At 40.8% G+C, this 20,355-nt stretch overlaps 1 protein-coding gene across 8 annotated transcripts in view; it reads right to left on the bottom strand.

Annotated features, from left to right (window-relative positions):
* TANC2 (tetratricopeptide repeat, ankyrin repeat and coiled-coil containing 2) overlaps positions 1-20,355 on the bottom strand; it is a 1,999,198-nt gene that overhangs the window by 1,430,617 nt on the left and 548,226 nt on the right. The window lies entirely within an intron of this gene.

Genomic DNA, 20,355 nt, shown 5'->3' with positions numbered 1-20,355 from the left:
AAGAACCATCAGTAAAGATGGAGTGCATTATTATGAAACATTATTATGGTGACCGGGGCAATGTAGTGATGGTGATTCATCTCTGCCCATCTGGCATGATGTGACCTTCTCTATGTTATCATTTGTGGTTTCCTGGGTCGGAGTTCAATTGAAAAACTGCTTGCAAACACAGCAACATGTAGTGTTGTAGGTCTTGAAGCTAACAAGCCTGAATCTGCTTGACCTAAATAATTTAAAAACACAAATTTCAAAGTGTGAAAGGGGTTGAATTAATAAAATTCGTATTTCTTCTAGAGGCGTGGGTCGAAAATAGCTTAGAGCTTTGGGTTTGTCAGAGAATAACTCAGTAATTGTTGATATTTCCAACTGTACAAGAGCATATGTCTTGAACAATTACTGTAATAAAATGCAGACTGCAATCCTACCATGAGACCCTGTATTGTGGGCAAGAGTTGAAAACCTTGGTTTTAGGCAGGCTCCTGAGAGATCATATTTAGAAATAATAATCTTGATGCTCAGAAGTCTGGGAAGCAACTTTGTAGTTTTGTAACTCAAAATAGTGTATGTCACATGACCTACTTTGGATAGCTTACTGATACTATCACTACCAATGGGAAATCTACATTTTGGGATTACATTCATAGACATCTTTGCCTTGATGGATCTAAGAACTTCAGGTCTCCACAACCAAGTTCTGAACAGTTGTATGGCACAAGCAATACACAGTTTAACTGATTTAGGATATGACAGAAATAATACATGGCCACTAAAAATTGCTACATTCTAATTGCCAACCTTGATATGACAAGGCCTGAAAAGTTTTTAGTGGGTTAAATTTGCAGGGGCACATGCACACATACAAACATCCACTCAAAATAGACCATCTAAAGATCCTGAGACATACATCACCAAACACAGGGAAATATGTCTCATCTGTCTCTGTTGATCAGAAAAACAGCAGAGGGGGTATGCTGGGTCATACCGGACCCACTAAGGAATAACTGCTTGAGTCTTCTGACCGGCTACGGTTTATGTTCTAAATTTTCAAACCCAATCTTAAAAGGCCCTTTTCTCTGAATACGTTTAGAGCACAAGGAAATTATAAGCTTCAATGACAGAACAGGCGGAATTCTCAGCGGGGCAGAGTATCATTCAGATGCTGATCAGGCAATAAACGGAACAAGAGCAAGCAGAGACTGATGTCTATTTTCCACCTTCATAGCTGATAGGATCATAATTCTCTCAGCTTTGATACAAAACCCTTCTCTACTAGCTGTCGCAGTGGAATTAAATGACATGAGAAAATGTTTGATTACCCCAAGCTTACATTCATTACCTCAAAATTTGATTCACAAATCAGCAATCACAAATTTTCATTTTAGACTCTCATTTAATGATATAAACAGTAAATACCTGAGGAACTGAATAACTTCTTTTAATTAACAGATAGGATACATTTTAAGGAACCAAATATGTTTATTAATGATTCAGATAACAGTCTATTAAAACAAATGAAATAGATAAATCTAATGTACAATGAAAGTACAAATCACAAAATATAAATGTATATAAAAACACCAGAAAACAGTTACAACTTCAGCATCTTAAAGAGAAAGCACTTTTTGCACTATTTTCTTTCCTCTGATCTACATCGCCTTGAGAAAAAAACTCCAAAGCATAGCTAACAAGATTCAACAAGAGGAACCACATGAAACATACAAACTAACATATCTAATGTGGTAAACCGTCAAAACTAATGTGATATATTTTAGATGGATTTTAATTCTGCTAATTTCGCAGTGTGAGACACATAGGAGATCTCAAATGATTTCCCATTTCATTTGGCCTTCTCCCAGTCTACTGGGTTTAAACCTGTGAGGAATCCATTGCCTAGCCTCTTAAACCAAAATCCATTGCTTGAAATAAAGATCTGGTCTGACCAACATAGTGATGTCATTATGTACTTATCCAAGTAACCACCAAGGTTATTTACATTCTGGATCTGACAACAAAAGGCAGCATGCTCAATAAGTTAAATGGGTACCCACTGAAGTAGGAGAGTCCCGGAAATGCGGTTAGTGATACATTCTAGGAAAGGCTCAATACATTTAAAAAAATCAGAATATCAACCGAGGAAGCCCTAACTGTGTATACAGAAATTGATGTTTGCCTCTTCAAAGATCAGAACAGTCAGCATATATTCCCATCAAAGGCTCCAGGAGCTTGGGATTTTTCTTTATGTACCTTTAAAATAGGTAACCATGTTTGTGCGGGAGACCTGGCAAATTAACAATTGCCTCTGTTTAACTGGCTTCCCACCTCGGTGCAACACCTCCCTGAATATTTGCTGGCTTTTCCACATTATGCCTGCATCTCACGGACAACACCCATTAGCAGGTTGTGTTTCACTGGTTGTATGACAAGCTTTCAAAATGTTATGGGTGTGACTATATGATGGCAGCATTACCCCACTTTGGTATTCCGCTGTCTTATATAAAATGGGTTGCCCTTTTGTACACGGGCCCTACTGCCAAAGTTAGAACAGGACAATCTGTTTCTGACACACATAAAAATGCACAAGGAACCAGAAGGGGCTGCCCACTATCGCCACTTATTTGTTCTGGCGCTAGAACCGCTAGCACAACATGTCCAACAGGAATCAGTGGGATGGGGTATACTGCTGGGGGAGGAGATGCATGCACTCTGTGTCTTTGTACGCAGATCATATGCACCTATACCTTCAAGACCTAAGAATCAGACTGCAAAATATACTCCTTTATCTGTCAACATTAGGGTCACAATCAGGCCTTTCCATAAATATAGAAAAGTCCTGTGCTTTTTACTTTAATGCTAACGCTACTGGCCCAACGCTGCAATTTGGTGGCATGAATTTACCAGTCACTTTCTACACCTTTCAATACCTAAGTATAAATGTCTATCGGGACACCAAGGACCTCATTGAGGGGAACCTTGTGAGGTCGATTAACTCAGTTAAATCACAAAGCGCCTTTTAGATTACACTGCCTTTATCAGTCGCTTGTCTATTGGCTCTGGCAAAAATGGTAATGCTGTCCCGCCTCCTGCACTACTTTGTTAACCTCATGGGTATGGTGCCAGCTAAGGTATTTCATTTGTTAAACATGCTGCTAGGAGATCTCGCCTGGGGTAATGGGCGATGCAGAGTAGATCTTACTAAACTGCAACTCAGCCCGACATGTCAATGGCTGGCGTATTGGCTAGCAGGCCACAATTTAACGGAAATAAGATATTCACAATCACAGATTGCTCGGGGTCTTCTATACAGGTTGTTGTGCCCTGGAGTAACTACTCCACATGCATGCAATCCCCTACTCTAGGTAGCCCTAGCATATTAGGAACTAGCACTGAGATACACAGTGTGCACTGTGCCATATGCACTAAACATTATTTTCTGTGTTCTTCCTACACCCTCCAGGACACTTACAAAATGACGTCTGGACCTGTGGGAGCGGGAGGGGATGTTGACGTTGGAAATATTGTTCCAGGATGGAGTTCTATTGTCACATGTGAATTTTGGGCAATCAAACAGTCTTCCTGAGACACTATTTTTAACTCATGCCTGCATAATTTGATACATTCAGCAATATTGGGCTCCAGACGGGAGAGCACCCGTAATACATGAATTGCTTCAATCTCACCGCAGACTCCGAGTGCATGTAAGGGCACCACTAAATTCAATGAAGCACACTTGAGAAACAGACCTCATTCGCGAAATACAAGACGAAGAATGGGGACGAATATTAGAATATCCTAAACAGGTCTCCCGTAATTCCAGATGAAAACTTATCCAGTTCTCTATCCTACACAGAGTATACCTAACACCACATAAGCTTGCGAAATTATATTCTCCACTTCCAGGTTGGATCCATGGAACACATTTGTACAGTGTCTAGTCTGTCTTCATCCCCGACTGAAAGGTTCCAAGGTAATACAGCGCTTCGCCAACTTATCTTTATTGTTAGCAAAGCAGTTTATCACACAACAAAAGGAATCAATGACAGTTACAAACATGGAAGGAAGAAGTGACACATTGGGGTTTTGCAGAAAACTGTGCTCTGCGTCTCAAGGAATATCTAGGACTCCGCAGGAAACCCACCTCCCTAGAATGGGATGTTCTTTTAGAAGAGTTTCAAGCACAGGAAGTAGCACCAGATTAGTCAAATTTTATATGTACCAAGTAAACCTCCTGAGAAGGGTGAGGTGTTTTGATAGCCACCAACAACATTGGTCAATTCAAGATTTTACACAATAAAATCTTTAAGTTGAATAGATGATAAAAGACTTGAACCTCTCTCCCTCCTTATGTGCGGGATCAGTGTCTCCCACACACCGTCTCACATTGAATACCACCCTTTACCTTCCTCTTGTATCAGTACACATATAGGTCTTCAGAATTGGCAGATGTGGCATTTGGGCTAGGGCAGCTGGGAGGGTTTGAAGTTCACTGTTTACTAATTGTATTTATAAATGATTACCTGCTATAACACCGCCAGGACCGAACAATCAAGTTTTATTATATATTGCAGAAATGCAAACCTGTCAGTGTTCAGAACAAAGTGTGGTCATGCCTCAACATAATGCAATGAAGTTTGTGTTAAACAAATATTTTTAAAAACCTGTTGCTGAGTTTGTGTGAAAAGACAGTGCAAGGTGTGTGTTCTCCATTGTGGAGGTGGCAAATCAAGTGGGGAAAGCAGCGCCTCAACAACAAGCAGGTGCAGCTTCACGAGGTTAGACCAGCGCCAATTCTGAGTCAGAGAATACAATAGGTATCTCTTCATCCGGAGTCGATGGATTCAGCACTAATGTTGAAGTCCCAGGAACCAGTGTGGGCAGTGGCACCAGAGGCGGGGTCAGACCTGAAGCCGTAGGCCACATTATGGGCTGGAAGGGTCCCTATACCACTAAGGTTGAATCCACTGGCAGTAGTCCAGAGGGAGGGCCTTTTGGCACATTTGGGCTAGACTGCTCACCAGAAGGAGCCAACAAAGATTCGGATCGTCAGAGAATGCCCCAAAAACTCTGGTTGAGCCGGAACCAGTTACAGGATCAGCTGTGAAGTCAACAAACTCTAGAAGCAATATTGAGAGCTATTGTGCCATCCCCGCTTTTCATGTAAATGCGAGTGACAATATTTCACCTTCAATGTTTATTGTTGGACTTACTGGACAATCTTGATGAAGACTGGCCTTTGGAACAGTTTTGTCGAGTTCTACAGCAAGAACAGGACCAGGTTTATGACCTGGACCACAACTTAGACTGGTACCATCACGGATTGTTCTTATGCTTTGTGATGTAGTGTTTTGCCTTGTGGTCCCCCAATGGGCTTCGAGTTAATCAACTAACAGTCACTGCGAGCCTTAGAGTACTGGCACAAACCCTCGCATTACAGGAACACCAGATGGGGGGGATCCGTCACAGACATCTGTTTGCAACATTCCTTAAAGAGCTTGAAACCTGTTGTTTTTAGGGGTGACATTCCCTTGCACACTGTTGAATTTCAAAATGTTTTGAGGAAATTGTCTGAGAGATGAAGAAGAGAGCTCCGGATTCATGTTGGGTTCCCGGAAAGAAAGAAACTGATGTCCGCACGCGCTTTTGGTGCCTTTATCGGCCCCACAGACTACTGTCAGAGTGGAGCTGTGAGGCGCCACCTTCCAGCACATGGAGGTACTGCTGAAAAGTTTCCAGTCTCACGCCTGGGAGATAGTAAAAAGGTGAGTAGAGTTTCCTTTAAAAAGCTATTTGCAATTTTTTTGATTACTTTATCGTTAATCTGAATGAAACTTTTCAAACAAAAGGGAAATCTTTGTTAGGTTTGGCATGATAGATCTCATGAAAATATGTCTGAGGTTGGAAAAAAGCTGCATTTCCCATTTAAATTCACCCAGTACTCTTTATGTTGATGTAGGGAAAAAAATCACTTAACGGGATTGCACCCAACTTAACATGAACTTCTATCAGATTTGAAACTAGACCTTTACTTGAGTACCTGTGTTTGGATTGGGATACATTTACTCAGTAGTTTTTAAGAAACTAGAGTTGTGGCAAAAATGTGTGGGGTAGGCTTTTAACAGTTAAAAAATAATGTTTGGAGTTTCAGCATTCAAACTATACGCTAAACTAAGTTCACTGACTCAATTTAGAAAATAAATCCTATTGGATGACTGAACTTTTTCTCCAATCATCCAATTTAGAGTTGCAGACCCAAAGCTGAGTCCGCAGGCTTGAGACTGTTAGCTGGCTGCAATAGAACTTTTTTCTGTTGCAGCCATCATTACTGGATGCAAGAATTAGCCCCCAAAGGTTAGAATTGTGAACCCTAACAAAGCCTGAGGGCCTTTGTTTGCCCCAACCAAAACTTGAACCCAAAAGAAAAATATTTTCACGAAAACAGAGCCACAGCACAGCAGGGAAGAAGAATAAATCCTTTTTTAGCAAACAAGAAGAAAATGTTCAATTTTAGTAAGGACAGAGAGGCAAGAATTATGCATGCCTCTTCATTTGTTTTAACTCAGCAGTCAATCAAAATAACATTTCATTTGAGAACAAAATGTCCTATGGATCTCTATAAAAGCAGCCACAGTCTAATAACTAATCAGTCATAACTGGTCAATTATAACAATCCTCAAGAAAAGAAGCACTTTCTCTTATATCGTTCGAACCAGCTATTCTCATTAAGACAAACTGTATCCTCATTAATAATCCTGGTTTTGTTCCACTCCTATCAAAATCAAACAAGCATTTGCAATCCAACAGGTCTTGCATTTGTTGAGTTAGAGCTATTGCCGTTGTGAATGCATACCTGGACTTTTCTTGCCACATAAATTGGTCAACCCTGCCGCATAATTTGGTCCTCTCTGCCACATAATTCCAGTGGCCCTGCATATAACTAAAGGATTTCCATTTACCTTCTTCCTCTATATGCGTAAAAAAAAAAATGTCATTATTTATTATATATTTTTATATTATTATTTTGGGGTCCCTCCCAACCTAGTGTGGAGACCCTGTTATGACCTAGACAGGAAGATCACGTCGTACTGCTAGTTCAGGGCAAAAAGGTTTTGTAAAAGCAAAGCATTATGGTACGAGTTTCCAAGTGCAACGAATAATGCAGTATCTGGTCTAATGCTCAGAACAGCCCCTAGAGGGCACCACTATAAAAATAACATTTGTAAGAAACATGGTCATGTAACCATATAGTCAACCCCTAGTGAGAATAACCACATGAAAACAGAATGGCAGAACGTAATGTAGTGTAACCATATATTTAGCCCCAACAGGGTGTAGTGTATTACACATTTTGAGGCCTAGCAGACCTATTAGAATAATATTACAAACAAGGCCCCTAAAACACCAACTAATCCCAGCTGTAAAACAAAAGTTCCAGGCATGATAGAACTTAAAAAGACACTGACTGGTGGGAGGGGTTATTATTTTGGGGACACCAACCTAGTGTGGGCACCCAGAGATGGTCTAGACAACAAGAATGTGTTGTGCTGAACATTTTGATGGTGGCCCCATTGTCCTAGGACCTCCACACGGTGCATTATGGGCAAAAATTTGATTTTCCAAGAGCAGCAAATATTGTTTGCAATGCTCGGAACAGCCCCTAGAGGACAGCATAATAAGTATAGCATTTGTAAGAAACATGGTAATGAAACCATACAGTCAGCCCCAAGAGGGCATAATGACATGAAAACAGAATGGCAGAAAGTAATGCAGTGTAACCATATATGTAGCCCCTACTGGGCATACTGCCTTACACATTTTCAGGCCTAGCAAGCCTACTGCAATATTATTACAAACAAGGCCCTTAAAACACAAACTACTCCCAGCTGTAAAACAAGTTTCAGCCATGAGAAAGCTTAGAAAGACATTGAATGGTGGGAGAGGTTACTATATTGGGGTCCCTCCAACCTAGTATAGGGACCAAGAAATGGGCTAGACAGAAGAGTGTAGGACCACCACACAGTGAGTTTTGGGCAAAAATGTTTTGCAAAAGGAATGCCCCACAAAGCATTATGGGGCAAGTTTCCGAGTGCAGCAAATATTGTAGTAGCTTGACTATAATGCTCAGAACAGCCCCTACAGAACACCACAATAAAAATAGCATTTGTAAGAAACATGGTCATGTAACCATATAGTCAGTCCCTAAGGGGCATAACCACATGAAAACAGAATGGCAGAAAGTAATGCAGTGTAACCATACATGTAACCCTTAGAGGGAGTTGTGCCTCACACATTGTCAGGCCTACCAGACCTACTGCAATACTATGACAAACAAGGCCCTTAAAAGACAAACTGCTCCCAGCTGTAAAACAAAAGTTACAGCTATGAGAGAGCTTGAAAAGACATTGAATGGTGGGAGAGGTTACTATTTTGGGGGTCACCCCAACCTAGTGTGGGTTCCCAGAGATGACCTAGATTGAAAGAGTGTGTCGTGCTGATTGGTTTGGTGGTGGTTCCATTGTCATAGGACCACCACAGGCTGAGTTATGGGCAATCATGTTTTGAAAAAGAAATGCCCCGGGTGAGGGGTGAGTTCCTAAGTGTAGTGAATATTGTAGTATTGGCTCATCTGCTGTGATGGGAGAGCCGCTTTGAGGATTTCTGTGTTTTTTTTTCTGTTTTAAATGCTCCAGTTTGTATATTTTTCAACTGCCAAACGTGTATGTGCGTGGTACTCATGTAAAGCGCTCCTCAGATTGAGTTCACGCTATATGAAACTTCACATCTTCATGTAATGCACTCTGATCGAGTTTGGGGAACATGACCCTGTTAAAAAAAGGATTACAGAAATAAAAAATGCCCCCCCCCCCCCCTTCAGCTTGCAGCGTTTGCGCACAGATACCACAAAGAAACAGCGGCATGCCCAAAACAAGGAAGAGGAAGAAAGATATGGCTATGTAGCGCGAAGAGGCGAGGCAAAAGAAACAAGCATTTGCAATGCAATCCGTCTCGCGTTTGCTAGAGTTAGAGCTATAGGCGTTGCAAATGACAATGTTTTTTACCCATGTGTTTTGGTTTGGAATGGAGTGGAAGCATGTGGTTGGGTGTGGACTTATGTGGGTTATGTTGTGTTATATTATACTATGCTATGTTGTTTTATGCTATGCTGTCTTATGTTATGCTATGATATATGTTGTGTTATGTTATGCTATGTTGTATGTTGTGCTATGACAGGCTATGTTGTCTTACTTTGTGTTATGTTATACTATGTAGTGTTATGTAATGCTATGTTGTGTTATGATATACTATGTGTTTCTATGTTGTTTTATGCTATGATAGGCTATGTTGTCTTATGTTGTGATCTGGTAGGCTTTGTCGTCCTGTGCTGTGTTATAAAGTGTTACACTGTGTTATGCTACGCTATGTTTTATGTTATGCTATGCTATGTGTTATGCTATGCTATATTGTGTTATGTTATGCTACGCTGTGTTATATCATGTTCTGTTATGCTATGCTATGTTGTGTTATATAGTGTTATGTTATGCAATGCTATGTTATGCTATATTGTGTTATGTTACGCTATATTGCGTTATGTTACACTATGCTATGTTGTGTTATGTGATGCTATGTTGTTATTTTATGCTATGTTGTATTCTGTTATGCTACGTTGTGTTACGTTATGCTATGTTGTGTTATATTGTGTTATGCTATACTGTGTTGTTATGCTGTGTGATGCTATTCTATTTTGTGTTATACAATGTTGTGTTATGCTATGCTATATTGTGTTATGTTATTTTGTGTTATGCTATACTATATTGTATTGTGCTATGTTATGTATGTTTTGCTATGTCGTGTTATGCTATGTAGTGTTATGTAATGGATTTGTGTTAGCAAATCCTCTGTCCTAATTTTTTCTCAGGAGTCCTTCACATACCTTAGCGCTGGGATGCACCAGGGTAGCTATGCAATCTATAAAACCATAAAATTAAACTAAACTTATGCTATGTTATGCTATGTTGTGTTATGCTATGCTAATTTGATGTATGCCATGCTATGCTATGTTGTGTTGTGTTATGTTATGCTATGTTGTGTATGCTATGCTGTGTTATGTTGTGTAACGTTATACTATGTTGTTAAATTACGCTATGCTATGTTGTGTTACGTTACGCTATGCTATGTTGTGTTATGTTATATTGTGTTATGTTATGCTGTTATGTTACGCTATGCTATGTTGTGTTGTGTTATGCTATATTGTGATATGTTATGCTATGCTTTGTTATGTTACGCTATGCTAAGTTATACTATGCTGTTATATGTTTTGTTATGTTATGCTACGTTATGTTGTCCTATGTTGTGTTATGTTATGCTATGTTGTGTTATGTTGTTTTGTTATGCTGTTCTATGCTGTGCTATATTGTGTTACGCTATGTTGTGTTATGTTAATCTATGCTATGTCGTGTCAGATCGTGGTAAATTATACCATGCTATGTTCTTAGATTGTGTTATGCTATTCTATGTCGTGTTATGTTATGCTATATTGTGTTATGTTATGCTATGTTGTGGTGTTATGTTATGCTATGCAATGTTGTGTTATATTGAGTTATGGTATGCTATGCGTCAGCTGAAGGGACAGGAAACTCAATCCGCCAAGCTAGGACGGAATAAACACCAGGGAGCCAGACCGCAGGCACTATTTTTTGTTTATTTTCTGGACCTCAATAACGGGCTCGAGGCCCCCGAAGGGTGGTATACAGGAGGCGCGACAGCATAAAAAATATACTGAATAAAGAGGCTTATCTTATTTTAACAAGGGTGGAAGCAAAGTTAAGAGTACATTGTATCCGTACAAAATATTCTGAATACACATGAAGGGTTTATACAACAGGTTCATGCTGTGGTGCCTGTTCGCGCTGTGTGTGCCATGACCACCATGCAACGAGAAAAAAAATAGTTCACAAATGCTGAATTATATCGGCAGTCGTGCAATTATCCATTTCACAAAGGCAGTATGCAAGGTGTGACAAAACAGCCTCAAGCAGGACACACGTGAAGCATTTACCAATGATATCAAGAGAATTCTGATGAGCAAGCCCTCGAACGAGTGAAAGTAATAGGCATGAGATGGGCGTGGTTAAAAGCCTACAATACTAACAACAGGTCAAAGTGTTCGTCGCTCGATCTAAAAAAAAAAGTACTGGGCCGATTAAATGACCGGGTATATGACAGATCGTGCAATAATCCATGTAACAGTCAGTCTCCAAGGCGGTAACAAAGCAGCCTCGAGGCGGGACAAACGTAAATCATTTACCTACAAAATCCAGGGAATTTTAAGAGGCAGGGCAAGGAACAAATTAAAGTGATAGGTGTGAGAAAGGCATGGTGCAAGCCACAGATGTAGATTACAACATGTCGAGAGAAAGCTCTTGCACGCTGCCTAGGCTCGACCTAAAAATGGAAATCAAAATTCCTATACTTCAAAACAAGTGTCAATACATTTTTGAAAGAGGTATTCTTAAGGGAAGGGATCTGAATGTCTTAGGCGGGTGAGATAATCCGTGCCCCGTCTCCTTAACAGAATTGAAACTTTAGTTAGTTTGGAAATAGACAGACCGGCCACATTCGGTGAAGCGCTTTATAATTTAACGGTTTCCAGGTCACACTTCATCTTTGCCTTTTATTTTGCAGGTGTTGCATCAGTTTTTATATTGTCATTATAGTCCATAACTGTCTTGGCCAAATATTGTTGGTTGGTGTCACTGCCTTTTCCTTGATTTGCTACTGGTAGCTTGTGGATTATAAGAGCCCACTCATTTCTCAACAGCTTTCTCAATGATGTTAGGCACGTTCCCAACAATAATACTAATGCCCTCATTATGAGTTTGGTGGGCGGCAGCCAGAACACCGACGGCCCTATTAGGAGTTCACCGCCGGCCCTGCAGTGAACAGGACCTTAACATTGACTCCGGCTCGTAATTGAGGCGGCGCAAATGTGGCGGGCAGTGGAAAGCGTGACGGGGCCGTCCAAGGGGGCCTCAGCACCCCCTTTCCGCCAGCCTTTGCATGGCGGGGATACCGCAATGTTAAGGCTGGTGGAAAGGGGACTCGTAATATACAGGGCAGCGATGCAAGCAGCGGTGCCCTGGCAGGTTATAACCGGTGAGGCCGCCAGGCTGTCGACTGGTGGCAACCTGGCGGTGTCGGGGGTCCGACCTTGGCGCATTACTGTCGTGGGTCGTGGTCGGACCACCAATTTGCCGGTGGTCTAACCTTGACCCTCAAGCACTCAGTGGTTATACAGTATTAAAAATCCTATTATCATACTAATGTGACGCGGAACCTCCTTCCAATACATCTACAGGACAGGGCACGTCCTCCACATGTGTAGGGCATCTCCTATCCCACATCCCTTCCAGCATCAGCTATCTGCAATTGGGTATAATTATTGATATTTCGTTAAGCGGCATGTATCACTTTTACCAAGCTTTCCACTTTACTTAATGGGTCCCGCTTTGTGCCAAAGTTCGGTTGTGGTGCACTCAATTGAATGAAGATGAAAATGTTATCCTTGCATCTTTCAATAACGAGTCATAAATTTATATAAGTGGTTGTATTAAATCTGATACATACACTATGCTTGGCCGGTGTTGTATATGAAGCCACAATGTATCCCAGGCCTGCCTGGCATTAGATAAATAAGGGTTTCCCTTCTTTGAAGGTCTTTTTGAACATCTCCACAGAGGAGGATAGTTTGATTTCTATAAACTCTAAATCACCTGGGTAATGAATACTCCCAAATTTTTGTTATGATTGTTTATCGTTTACCCACAGAGGAGGAAGAGTGTCACCAGTCTCTCAAGTACCTGGATTTGGCCTTACACTTAAAATTTCAGATTTTTTAAATTAACCTGTAAGTCATAGACAATTCCAAAATCCTACATTACGTATAGCACTTTTAGTAATAATCTCCAAGTTTTCCTTAACTTAATATATTTTGTGAGAGATCCTACTGATTATCATTCCCTTCACTGCCTGAATCTGCTATGGCAAAAAGAAGGTGGGAGAGCCAACTGACTTGCCTTGGTCTCCTAGATGAGGAGAAAATAAGATATCAGTCTTCACAGCAATGGACTACCATTACAATTGCTGTTGGCTCTGAATATCCATCTAAAATGTATTTTTGCAGTTCAGAGCCTGTCCTACCCTATTCAGCATCAGTTGCTGGAAAGGCTACTCAATGAGGACAAAGGGCATTTTCAGTGTCTAGTGTATACTCTCATTAGTATTTTCCTTTAATTACGGTATTCGGATTAGGTGGAGACGTGTCTTGTATTATCCAAAATGTGTCTGTTATATAATCGGAGTGTATGAGAGAAGGCACTAAGGGATTTCATTCTATTTGTCGACATTTAATAAGGAGATTGGTCTGTATGAGGCACAGTGTTACTTTGGTTTACCAGATTTATGGAGAAGCACTATTTACTTCACTCATTGTCAATGTGGCAATGTAATGTCCGGAAATAAATTGTATGTTTCAGTCAGCTGCGGGTCTAAAAGTGAGCAGAATTGTTTATTATAAAAAAAACAGCTGTTGTGGCCCTCTGGATTTGAATAGTGATTCTACTAAAACAATTTCGCATGCAGTATGCAGTTTTAAGTCTTTAAAGTTAGCTATATTTTGGTAGTCAAGTACATATCCCAGGTTTAAGCTATGTAAGAGTGTGGTGAAAGCATTTTGTTTCCCCGATCCATGTTTGTCAATGAACCATCAGGACTCCATACACTGAGTATTCTTGTTCGATCTTTGGTTAGTGCGTAATGTGGCAGCCAATGATTTGTCTTCGGATACAAATGCTGTTTACATGTAAATTGTACTCTCTCTGAGAGTTACATAGGTAAATCTACATGTCCTTCAAAGCTGTCATGATTCTTTATGATTGGAGGAAACCTGTATCACCAAGTTGATGTTCAGCTTTCACAAAAATATTTTCCAAACTATTTTTGGTTAACATCCAATTATGCTTCTTATTTGCTTTTACAGCTATGCACTTTCACATTTTGAGGGTCTTGTAGGCATCCTAGATATGATGTACTGAGACAGCCCCATTTAGATTTAGCAAGAAGTATTCCATAATCTGTTCTCTGGGGTCTGTTTCATATATTCTATCTTTCAAGATAGCAGAATCAAACGGCCATGAGCCTCTCTTTGTGGCTCTAACCCCCACATGGCAATTTCATATTGGCATGATCTGAAACTGTGATCAGGCCTATATAAAATGTATATATTTTAATTTTATTCAAAGAATCTATGCCTCACTATATCAGTTCATGATTATGTCTCGTGACCACAGGAGAAAAATTTGAATTTCTTTTCTGATATTCTCTATATATCGAGCAATCCTAACTTTGTGAACCATTTTATAAGCAACTGGAAGATGCCACTGTTTATGTATGCATCCGGGTGGTGCCTACGAATGAGTGGCACCTGAACCATGTTAAAATTTCCTACCAATATCAGTTCATTATCTTTGATTATATCTATCTTGTACTAAAGATGTGCTTCCTTATTTGTGTCAGGAACACAGCAGATGATTAATGTGACATCCTTACTCTTTATTTTCTCAACAATCATTACAAACCTACCTTCTTTTTTGTCTTCAACAAGTTCCTCTACTTCAGTGGAAAAGTTCCAGTGAGCCACAATCATCTCCAACGTTCACTCTTGTTGGAGAGTAAAATTGTCAGGTAAGATGTATGAGAAATCAATGTGATATATTTTGGCTATGAAGGGTTTCTTTTAAATAGTTGATGTCTGGTGATTCTTATTTGCCACATCTTGTGGCAGATAACTGGAGGGTTTAACCCTCCTGACGTCTAAGGAATCTTAGTATGATTAGTATACATGACACAGGATTAGTAGATTTTTGGTTGCCTTCGCCCAGCCCTGCCTGCTCCAACCTTAAACATTTCAACTGTTGGAACATATAATTTCTCTACTGATTGTACTTCATCGATGGGAAACTGAAACACTTCATTGTGGTGGTGAGGTCATTTGTATAAGCAGCAGCCCCAACACTCAAACCTGTCTTTAGATACTCACATTTCTAAAGTTAGGTTACTACAGTACCACATTATTGTTCATCAGCATGACCTCTGTACACTTCAAATGCTTTCCTGGGTTTCAGAATCATAGTTATGTGAGGAATTTTAGTGGCTCAAAGTCTTCCGCCAGTGCTGCATACATGTTCCCATCTGCTGCCAGCCCTCTTCCAATTATGTGATTCTTCTTGTTGTGATTCAGAGGTTTCTCCAATAGGGAATAACACGCTTGTCTTCCACTCTTCTGCTTTGTGAGTTTTTCCACTTAATTTTGTTCTTTCCTCTTCTTTTATCCAGTGTTCCCTATCAGTAATCTATCATGGTCAGTTCGTCTTTCTTTGCTGAGTGGCTGACTTACATTTTTTTGGGGGATTTTATTTTGAGGGGAGCGTGTTTTGTTTTGCTGTCCTCTCACTTTCGATCTGAGTTCAGGGTTATTTCAATAGTTTCTTCATGGTACTAGGATGCTTGCAAGCAGTGAGCCCTGGTTAAATTGGAATTACTGTAGTGCACTTTGCTAAGCATTCATTGTCAAAGCAGGCTATACCTTGCATTCTCACTCAGGAAGAGCCACAGTGTATCTTGCATTCTTTTCCCCTTCATTGGAGCACTCTGCGTTACTAAGCTATCGGTATTTCTCAAGGTAAAGCTTGACATCCTACTGTCACTTTTTCCCTTGGGCATGCTGTCGTCTCAACACAGTATCACCAGCTTGTGTGATGAGTTTCCCAGCCAGCTTTATCACTCTGACATCACATACTGGAGCATGTTTCTGAGGCACTATGTGGGCACCGCACCGGGGGGGCGTTCCTTTGTTTGCCACTTTCTATTAGCCTTTTGCCTAGCAGTTTTTTCATGTAGTATTCTCTTCCACACTATCACCTTTAAGCCTTGAGCAAACCATGTTATCGGTACCACTTGGGCGGATGGGTTTTAATATGATTTATTGGCAAGGAATGGATGCCTAGAGAAGGAAAATAAGTGATAGCAGTCATCACTGCTTTTTGTGAGTTACCACTCCACTCCAAAGATACCTTGGTGTAAATGGAATTTTTTCAAATAATTTTTATGTTTGTGAATTCTATTAAAAATTACAATTACAGTAAATGTTATTATGTAAATTGATAATTAAAATAGCAATTATGATTATATTAAGAATACCAAGTAAAATGTATAATTTTTTAAAAACATTTATTTTCCCAGAGCTGGTGGTGAATGACCATGCAACATCATGAAGAAGACTGAAACAATCACATCTTCAGTCCCCAGTCCCCAGTGTAGAATTCATTAATGGTCAAATGTCCAACATGAGTCACCCTGACAAGACCGCAGGACTACTCATCATGGAAAACTTAGTTAGCAGCAGTTCAAGTAAGGAATCACATCCCACTGTTAGACGCTGCGAGAAATGTGGAATGCAACACGGTTCCCCAAGTATTTTACCACAGGATGTGCAGGAGCACGTTTACTATGAAGAGAGATTTACAGACTATTAAGCTAAAAGCTGAAGCAAGTGTCAGTGATGATGCTGGAGCTAGTGAATGCACAAGTAAACAGAAGAACATCATTAAAGTGAAATGTGTATGCTGAAGAATGTATATTTTGTAAAAGGCTAAAATGCTAAAAGGGACCATCAACCCATAAGAAATTAATCAAGGCCAGGTAGCTTAGAGTTGACAAAAGGCTACGAGGGTGTGTGACCATTAATTGTGATTCAAAGATCTTAGCAGTTTGAAGTAGGGACATAGTGGCTTCAGAAGCTCATTATCATGCATCTTCTTATAGGAACTATACAAGGGTTAAAGCAAAGGAGGAAGATCATGCATCTAGCATTCAAACTGATGATCACTACAACATATGAGAGATGAAGCATATGATGAACTATTTCAATATATTAGAACTGTGATTAATCCTAACAAAGAGGTAATTCGTCTGACGACTCTCACTAAAAGGCCTGAACCCCTCATAACATGCAGAGGAATACAGGGAATAGATGAATCAACCAAGAAGCATACTACAAGAAAATTGGACTACGAGTTTGGTGACAACCAAGGAAAATGAATGGCACAACCTGATAGTGTCATGCTACAGGACGTTGTAAGAGAAAACCAGAGTCTGAAAAGAGATCAGTTTTAAAGGTTAAGGCAAAAGACATTAACAAGATCATTGATCAAACATCATCGCACATAAGAACAATGATTAAAACAAATTGACCTCAACACCATGGCCATATCATCCATCAGACGTTGATAAAGATTAATTCACAGTGCCTGATTACCTTAAACAGTTCCTTTTAGGACTTGAGAAGGAAACTGGCATTTTCATCTCACTGTCATACGCTCTATGATCCCATGGTGTTTTGCATATGATAGGATGAACTATGCTAGATACCTTCCTGTATATTATGCCAAAATGACACTACTTGCAGTGAAACATCCAGAGATACACCACAACTTCATCAACGGATGCCTTTCAGTTCAACTGTTAGATGTCAATTCATTTGGCCGAATTCCAGTCGATCAAGCAATAGAAGTAACAGTCAACAAAGCCACACAGACTCTGGGTGGTACGACAAGGTCCAACTGCAAGGCAGGTGTTGTGAAAAGATAATATACGATGGCTGAACAAAGAAGCGCCTTTTTAGGTCAGATAAAGGAAATAGTTTGTAACAACAGATCAGATCTTACTCACACAGACCTAAACAAGTCACGAATTGAAAAAGACAACAATACCATTATGAGAGCTGTTAGTTTGGTTCAAAGCTGGATAAACCCATTTGTCAGGCCCCATGATCTCATTAGTCTCTCCACAGCAAAAGAGGCATCTCAAGACTTGGGGAATCATTAGGAGTTTGGCGGGCAAAAAAGGTCGTCTGCCAAATTCCTGCAGTCAGGTTGCCTCCAGTGCAGCCGCCTTCCCGCAGGCCCCTTTGGGAGTTTCCCACTGGTCAGCCACTAGCCCAGCGGAAAACAGCCTACAACATTGAAGCTGGCTCATAATTGAGCCAGAGGCAATACTGCAGTGCGTAGGTTGCACCAGCACCCGTAGCACTGTTCACGGTCTGCAAAGCAGACAATGAACAGCGTGATGGGGCCCCACTGAGGCCCCCTGCATCCCGTCTCCGCCCGCATTTACATGGCGGTGCTATCTCAGGGAAAAGCTGTCAGAGAGGGGGGTTGTAATCCCCAGGGTGGCGCTGCTTGCAGCACTGCCCTACCGGATTAGAACCGCCAGCACCGCCAGTCCCTCCTGCGGAGGAAAACAGGTGGTGCTGATGGTCCGACCGTGGCGACTGCCAGGGTCGTAATGAGGCCCGTAGTATCCAAAAATAATGAAGGCACATGAAATAGGTGAACAGTGCCATACAGACTTTAAACTTGAGCGACTTGAGAATAATCCACCTATTGAGAAGAATGAAAATGAAAAAACCTTCACTAACATGTCCAAGAAGAAGTCAGTGAAAAGCAATGGCAGAATAATCATGAAAGCAGACAAAGCATTATTTGGTTGAATCACTGTGACAGCACAAAATCAAAACCTTCAAGAGGCGGATGTACTCTCCCGTCCCTTAAGACCTTTACCATGGGCGTTAGCAACTCCAGAAGGTCTGTTGCGAAAGACAAACAAAGCTGTTTTAGTAACATACTCGCAGAAAAACATTACCACTGCTGAGGAAATACCTGGAAATCCAGCCACGGTGATTGATGGTATGGTTCTTGTTCAGAGAGTAAAAACAGAAGAATACAACTTTAGTGACTTGGCTATGTCTGCCTTGTCCATGGCTTTGCAGGAAAGAAATAGGAGTCAAAGAATCGATGTTGGGTTTGATACATACAATGAGACGTCTGTTAAGAACAGCGAAAGGACAATCAGAGGGGAAGAGCTCGGGCACCAGTTACAGAGCATCTCACCGCCTCAGATTGTCAGACAGCGGAGGAAATTCCTAAGCCACGTAAGGAATAAAACAACTCTCATCGCATTTCTTGTTAATGAATGGAGGAAAGCAGAGTGTTTTGTCAAACTTGAGAATAAAGCACATTCCCTTCACAGGTGAAGGAAGCCACAAAGTGCCCAATCTCAAAAGTGCACACGAAGAAGCAAATGATTGTTTGTTGCTGCATGCGACACACGCTGCTAATGACTGTTATGAGGCATTAATGATAAGCTTAGATGACAATGATGTGTTTATGTGTTTGGGATTCCATGACAGAATCATCACTAAATTGTTTATGAAATGGGGTACTAAAATACACATGCGAGTCCTTGACATTGGGCAAATAGCTTCAACTCTTGGTGAAAATGTTTGTCGAGCTATGCTAGGTCTCCATGTGTTTACCAGATGTGACACAGAAACAAAGTAAGCACGTTTGCGGGAAAAGGAAAAGGTAAATAAGTGCATTCAAAACCCTGTCTGCCAACAGACATACGCAGGAAACATTTTCGCAACTCGAAAACAAATGGGATCTTTCTGATGAACTAATGGACAAATTGGAGCAATTATCATGCTTGCTGTATGCACCAAAATCTTTGGCTCATCACATGAATGACTTGAGATATCACCTATTCTGCATAACGAAGGGTGAGATGAACAGTCACCATCTTCCACCTTGCAGGGACTTTCTGAAGAAACACGACAAACTTGCAAATTATCAAGCTGCTATAAGCAAGAGATGTTTTCTGAATGGTCCACAGACACCTAGTCCAATAGGGAGACGGTGGAAGTTGGAAAAAAACTAGGGAGCAGAGCAACTGGTAGTGGACTGGATGGAGAGGCAGCCAGCAGGTTAGGCTGGGTTAGACCCTTTAGCTTGCAACTGCATTAGGGACTGCAAACTGCCTACATGTGCCTGCTGTCTAAATGACCTTAATTACACTGACATATGCAGACTTCCCGCCTGTGAAAATCAAATACGCAGAGAATGATGACACTTATTCAGAAGGTGATGACGACGGATGTGAATAATACAATTGTGTTTATGTTCACTCATGACAGACACTGCCTATGTAAGGTGTGACAACTATTATTATTTAAAATTTTAAGTGAAAATTTTGTATATAATCTATCAATATATGAGGAATATAATTTAAAGGGAGAACCACAGACTCTGGGGGCGGCGGGCAGCACTGCCCCCTCCCCAGGCCGATTTTGACCCTAGGGACTTCAACCCCTGGGGCCAGGCCATGTCTCCTGAAGTGTTTGCTCTGACTTGGCGAGTCCCAAGATGGCTGCCAACACTGCCTCGTTGAAGTGTTGGCAGCCTATTTATA

Source organism: Pleurodeles waltl, chromosome 6 (assembly GCF_031143425.1).
Source record: "Pleurodeles waltl isolate 20211129_DDA chromosome 6, aPleWal1.hap1.20221129, whole genome shotgun sequence".
Classification (NCBI taxonomy): Eukaryota; Metazoa; Chordata; class Amphibia; order Caudata; family Salamandridae; genus Pleurodeles; species Pleurodeles waltl.
This window is presented reverse-complemented; position numbering and strand designations above follow the sequence as displayed.